Source organism: Sceloporus undulatus, chromosome 3, assembly GCF_019175285.1.
Source record: "Sceloporus undulatus isolate JIND9_A2432 ecotype Alabama chromosome 3, SceUnd_v1.1, whole genome shotgun sequence".
Lineage (NCBI taxonomy): Eukaryota > Metazoa > Chordata > Lepidosauria > Squamata > Phrynosomatidae > Sceloporus > Sceloporus undulatus.
In genome coordinates, this window is record NC_056524.1 from 217,448,759 (window position 1) to 217,454,758 (window position 6,000).

General features: G+C 44.5%; 1 protein-coding gene across 4 annotated transcripts in view; it reads right to left on the reverse strand.

Moving 5' to 3' along the window:
- The window catches only part of GIGYF2 (GRB10 interacting GYF protein 2), a 113,174-nt gene extending 111,573 nt beyond the window's left edge, over positions 1 to 1,601 (reverse strand). For all 4 annotated transcript variants that reach the window (XM_042456590.1, XM_042456591.1, XM_042456589.1 and 1 more), the window contains exon 1: positions 1,513 to 1,601. The gene's annotated coding sequence lies outside the window, so the exon portion shown is untranslated. The remainder of the gene's footprint in view (positions 1 to 1,512) is intronic.
- Between the last annotated feature and the right edge of the window lie 4,399 nt (positions 1,602 to 6,000).

Below are 6,000 nucleotides of genomic sequence, written 5' to 3' on the forward strand. Positions count from 1 at the left end.
ATTGTAATTTGAATCGATTCGTTTGTGTTCTAATCTCTGGAGCAGCAGCAAAGAAGACTGTACCTAATGGCATATTTACTAAGAACAAATAGGGCAAATTTTCTGTGTGCCCAAAGTGTTCTAAGACGTCCTAACTTCAAGATACCGGCTATATTTGCAAATGGGTAGTAAGTAAACACTGGTCCAAAACACATTGGAGAAATAATCAATTTAGCAGACAGCTCTGGTGCCACAATAAACTACAGATCCTAGAATTCCCTAGCACTGAGCCAGGGCAGTTAAAATGGTCTCAAACTGGATTATTTCCGCTGTGTGTTCTGGACCCAAATCTGCAGAACTGATTCTTCAATTCACTAAATTATGGATATTAACAATATGATTACATTGAATTTATAAACTGTGTTTCCTAAAGGGATGTACTAAAACAAATGATAGTACTTGCCCATAGGGAAACCACACTTGCCTGTAGAGAAACCATACTTGCCCATAGGGAAACACTGGGGAATAATTATCCATGGAGAAACCATGCTTTCCCATTGTTTATGTGTTATATTCTATGTTGGGGGATTGTGAAATTAGCCACTAAACAGTTTCAGCTTCTCTCTAGCCCACTTCTACCTTGCTGTTTCCCCAAAATACAGATGGTTTTCCATTCCCCAGCCCCCCCCTCTGCATATTTATATTGCCCATAGGGAAATATTCTATGTTTCCCTGTGGACAAGTATTCCCCCAATGTTTCCCTATGGCCAAGTGTTCCTCAGTCTTTCCCTATGGGCAAGCACTGTCGTTCGTTTTAGCATCTCCCATTTCCTACAGCCTGCTGTCACCTCCAGTGGGCCTGTATCTATCAGAAGCCACTGACCATTTCCAGCTTCTCTCTAGCCTCCTTCGACCCCTGCAGTTTCTCCCAAGAGACCCACGGTTTTCCATTCCCCACCAAACCCCTAATGTGAACATTCACACACAGAGAGAGAGCCCTTCCTGGGGTGACAGGAATTACTCTCCTGGAGCTGCTGCCTCCCTTTCTGTGTTGGCAAGTCATGACCGTGGAACAAGAATGGCTTCCTCCATGATGACACACACAACCCCACAGGACCAAGAGGAAACAGCCACCCAGTTAGTAAGGCACGTGTGGGAAGGAGTGTAATTGCAGGCTCCCCTTTGGCTCTCTACCAAAGAGAAACCCATTATCCCCCGCCCAGCCGTTCCTTCCTAGTCTCACCCACAGAGAAGGAAAGCCCCATAGCTGTCTGGTGTCAGTCCAGCCCCCCCCCCCCCCCCCCCCCCCCAACACCCCCCCCCCCCCCACCCCTCAACCCCCCCCCCCCCAGCTCCCCTCTCCCTTCCCGGGCCACGACAGCTAATTGAGGCCGGTGCTCGGCGAGAGGCCTAGCCCTGTTTCGAGCCCCGGAGCCCCGACAGTTGGCCAAGCAGAGGCCTAGAAGGAGGGGAAGCGCCTCGGGGAAGGGTCCTGCCCGAAAGGTAGGCTGAGGCCAAGGCGGGTGGCTTTACCTGAGGTCGCGGACGGAGAGTCTGTCGGATCCCAAGCCAATCCTCAGCCCCCAACAACACAAGATGGCTGCCGCTACGCCACGCAGGGTCACGTGACACGCGGCCCTGGCTCCGCCCACTGCTCCAAGCAGGCCTCCTCGAGTGGAGGAAGGAATAGGCCTCTCAGTCAGAACCCAAGGGGCAACGTTTCATCCTCCCCGCTCCACCTCAGGAGGACCAAGCCACTTTGAGTGGGCGCTTAACGGCCATCCATGGGTCCGTGCTAGGGAATTCTGGGAATGGTCGTCAAACGACCATTCCCAGAATTCCCTAGCACGGACCCATGGATGGCCGTTAAACGCCCCTACAACTTGATAGCTGTGGTGCCACAACAAATGACCACAAGAAACTACCATTCCCAGAATTCCACAGAATGCAGTCATGATAGTTTAGAGTGGTATCAAAAAAAAAATGACCATTCCCATGGAGCATGGAGGCATGGCAATTAAAAGTGGTGTCAAAGCAGATAGCTGGGGGGACATAAGAAGCTACGACGTATTTCCAGAATTCCATAGCATGGAGCAATGGCAGTTTAAAGCGGTGTCAAAGCAGGTAGCTGCAGTGATGTAAGAAACTACCATTCCCAGAATTCCATAGTAAGGAGCCATGACATATTTATTTATTTATTTATTTTCTATCCTTACATTCTCCCCAAAGGATCCAATGGCCATTCCCAGAGTTCCATGAGATGGAGCTATAGTACTTAAAAGTAATGTCAAAGCAGGTAGCTGTGGTGCCACAACAAACAACCGTTCCCAGGATTCCATAGCATGGAGCCATGGCAGTGAAACGTGTTGTCAAAGCAGTAGCTGTGGTGGCAAAACCAACATTCCCAGAATTCCATAGCATGGAATTCCATAGCATGGCAGTTAAACATGGTGTCAAGCCAGATAGTTTTGCACTGGTGCCACAACAAACTGCTGTTCTAGAAAAGGAGGATGTCTGGTCACCCTGTGCGTCTATGATCAGCTGCCAACAGTGAAAACCTGTGCCATGCACCTCTGGTGGTTGTACCTTCACGTCATGTTTTTTACTTATGGTGACCCCAAGGAGTTTTCTTGGCAAGATTTCTTCAGAGGAGGTTTGCCATTGCCATTGAGGCTGAGAGAGTGTGACTTGACCAAGGTCAGCCAGTGGGTTTCATGCAGGGTAACCCGACATCCTCCTTTTCCAGAACATGTCCTACATTTCAACCTTCTGTCCAGGAGGAACTCCAAGTTTTCTGGACCATTTTAAAAGGTAGCCCTACCTACAATGCAACACAGTTATTTAAATGAAATGTTACAAGAGGACTGATAGCTACACAATCTTAGCTACAGAAAGATGTGTTACACAATCTTTGTCCAGATTTTATTTTATCCTTGTACAGGATCCAAGGTGGCTTACCGCCAATGAAAAACAGGATATAGCTAAAAGAGGCAGTATGGTGTAGCGGTTTCAGTACTGGACTACAATTCTGAGAGACAAGGGTTCAAATCCCTGTTGAGCCATAGTAACCCCTTGGTGGCCTCAGGCAAGTTACACAAAGGCAGTGGTGAATCCTCACTAAACAAATCTTGCACAGAAAACCTTGTAATAGATTCACCTTAGGGCAAGGTGACTGGATGTCCTCCTTTCCGCAAACATGTCCTAAATTTCAAACTTTTGTCCAGGAGGAATTCCAAAACATCCTCCACTTTGAGCATGACTAAGCATGGATTTATATTGATATGTTTTTAGCTTTCATTTTGGAATCCCCTACATTTTTTTCTTGGCGGTCCTACATTTTGCAGTGCCTTGTCCTCCTTTGGAATTAGGACATCTGGTCACCCTGGTTTTATGGACAAGCATGCAACTGAATTGTGGTCTCTGGAGTTGTGGCCTAACACTCAAACTACTTCACACTAGCTCCGTGCGTGTCTGTAGATATAAACATATACGCATATATGTGTCTATCACTTTTGACCACCGTGAATGGTGAAACGCAGAAAGAGGGTTGCTATCTTGGGTATAAATTATTATTATTATTATTATTATTATTTAAGCATTTTGAGTTATAATCCCACAGTGGAAACTCTCCCAATGGTGGTGTACATGATTCACCTCCCACATTTAAAAAAAAAAAAAATCCCACAAAACAGCCTTGGGATTTGAACCTATGTCTCTCCAGGCCTTGGTCCAACAGACTATACACTTTGGGTCTTGCGTCCTGTGATTTCTGGTCTAATCTGCTCTGCAGAAATAATGGCGTTTGACAGTGTTTTAACTGCCATGGCTCAGTGCTATGGGATTCTGGGATCTGTAGTTTTGTGAGCTAATTAGCCTTCTAAGGAGCCCTGGCACAACCGTTAAATGCCAGTACTACAGCCACAAAGTTGTTAGTTCGCACCCAGGACTCCAAGGTTGACTCAGCCTTCCATCCTTCCGTAGGTAAAATGAGTACCCAGCTTGTTGGGAGCAATTGGCTTAGATTGTAAACTGCTTAGGGAGTGCTCAGTTCACTATTAAACAGTATAGAATTGTAAATGCTATTGCTATTGTAATTCTGTCAGAGAGCTCTGGTGCCATAGCAAGCTGCAAATCCCAGAATTCTATAGCATGGAACCATGGCAGTTAAAGCCTTGTTAAACTGCGTTATGTCTATGTGGCAGATCAGCCCTCTGTTGAAGAAATTTTTAAAATGAAGGTCCACTGGTAAGTAGTCAGAAGATCCTTTAATGAGGGGTTAGACGTGGTTTAGTGTCCTTCTTGCCTCCATGTTCTCTGTCTCCCCACCTACATATATATAACATGTTCTTGGTATGCCTAAACCACCCACAACCTTTGGGCCACTACTGCTGGTGCAGATTGGGGTTTTTACACACACACACACTTTAATCACGTGAATAATCTGCAATCTGCAGCATCCTCCCTTGAGGCTCTATGGCTAATACTTGTTTACTTGTTGCTCAAGTTTGGAGTGCTTACTGGCCTGACTGAGTGCTAGGGAATCCGGGGAATTGCAGTTTTTGTGGCACCAGAGCTCTCCAACAGAGAAATATCTCACAAAACCACCGTTCCCAGAATTGCCTAGCATTGAGCCAGGGCAGCTAAAACAGTCTCAAACCAGATTATTTCTGCAGTGTGTTTTGGTCCCAGGTTTTGGAGTGCAAAAGCAGCCCACTCTTGAACTATTTTCCTTATTTTTGTTATATGCTGAACATGAAACGCCTTCAGCAATACACACCTTCTGTTGAACTTAATGTAAGAGATACCAATGTTTGTCCACTGGATCACATGCTGGAAGCAGGTAGACCAGATGTCATAACCACAAAAGAGGACAGGGGACCTCCTAATGTAGGACGTTCAAGAAAAAGGTAGGGCATTAGAAAATAAAAGCGAAAAACACTCATAGAAATATAAATTCATTTCATAGGGTTTATTTACATCTCTGTTACATATAGCTGTATTTTATTGCGTACTTAACTATATTTTTCTCAACTATGTTTGAATGTCTTGTTGGTTTGCAAGATGCTTACCAAACTCTGGGCAAGACAAAGACTTAAAATTGTACTTTACCAGGAAGAAAACGTTGACTGAATCAATATTTAAATTTTTACTTTAATTTATCCATTGTGCTGAAATTAAAGGGGAAAAAACCCTTTCAACATCTGGATAGTGCTTCTTAGTCATGCTCAAAGTGAAAGACATTTTGGAATTCATCCTGGAGAAAAGGTTGAAATATAGGGCATGTCTTGGAAAAGGAGGGTGTCTAGCCATCCTAGCTGAAAGAAATGTGCAGTCTTCAGCTCTGAATAAGTGCTTATGCACAGGGGAAAGAGCTGGATTTTTTAGATTGTACCATGGACTGCTAAAAAGACAAGTTAATGAACCTCAGAGCAAATCAAGCCTCAACTCTCCCTAGAAGCCAAGATGACTAAACTGAGACTGTCATGCTTTGACCATATCATGAGAAGACATGACTCACTAGAAAAGATAATATTGCTTGGTAAGGTAGAAGATGGATACTTAATGAAGGAAGCCATGGCCCTGAGTTTTCAAGACCTGAGCAGGGCTGTCGGTGACTTGGAGGCCTCTCAAGCATGGGGTCATCATATTTATTTATCGATTTAATTTCTATGCCGACCCAAGGTGGCTTACAAGATAAAAACATTTCAAAAATATCACAGTAAAGGAGGACAAGGCACCGCAAAAAGTAAGACATTCAAGAAAAATGTAAGACATTACAAAATAAAAGCTAAAAACACTAATGTAAATTCATGCTTTTTTGTTATGCTCAAAATGGAGGACATTTTGGAATTCCTCCTGGACAAAAGTATGTGTCCTGGAAAAGGAGGACATCTGGTCAACCTGCCTGTGAGAGTCTTGCCGTAGGTTGTAGTACTGTACTCTTGAAGGCATATACAGTAATAATAATTTAACACATTGTTCAGGATCAGGGTTTGAGTAACCAATACTGCCATTATTTTA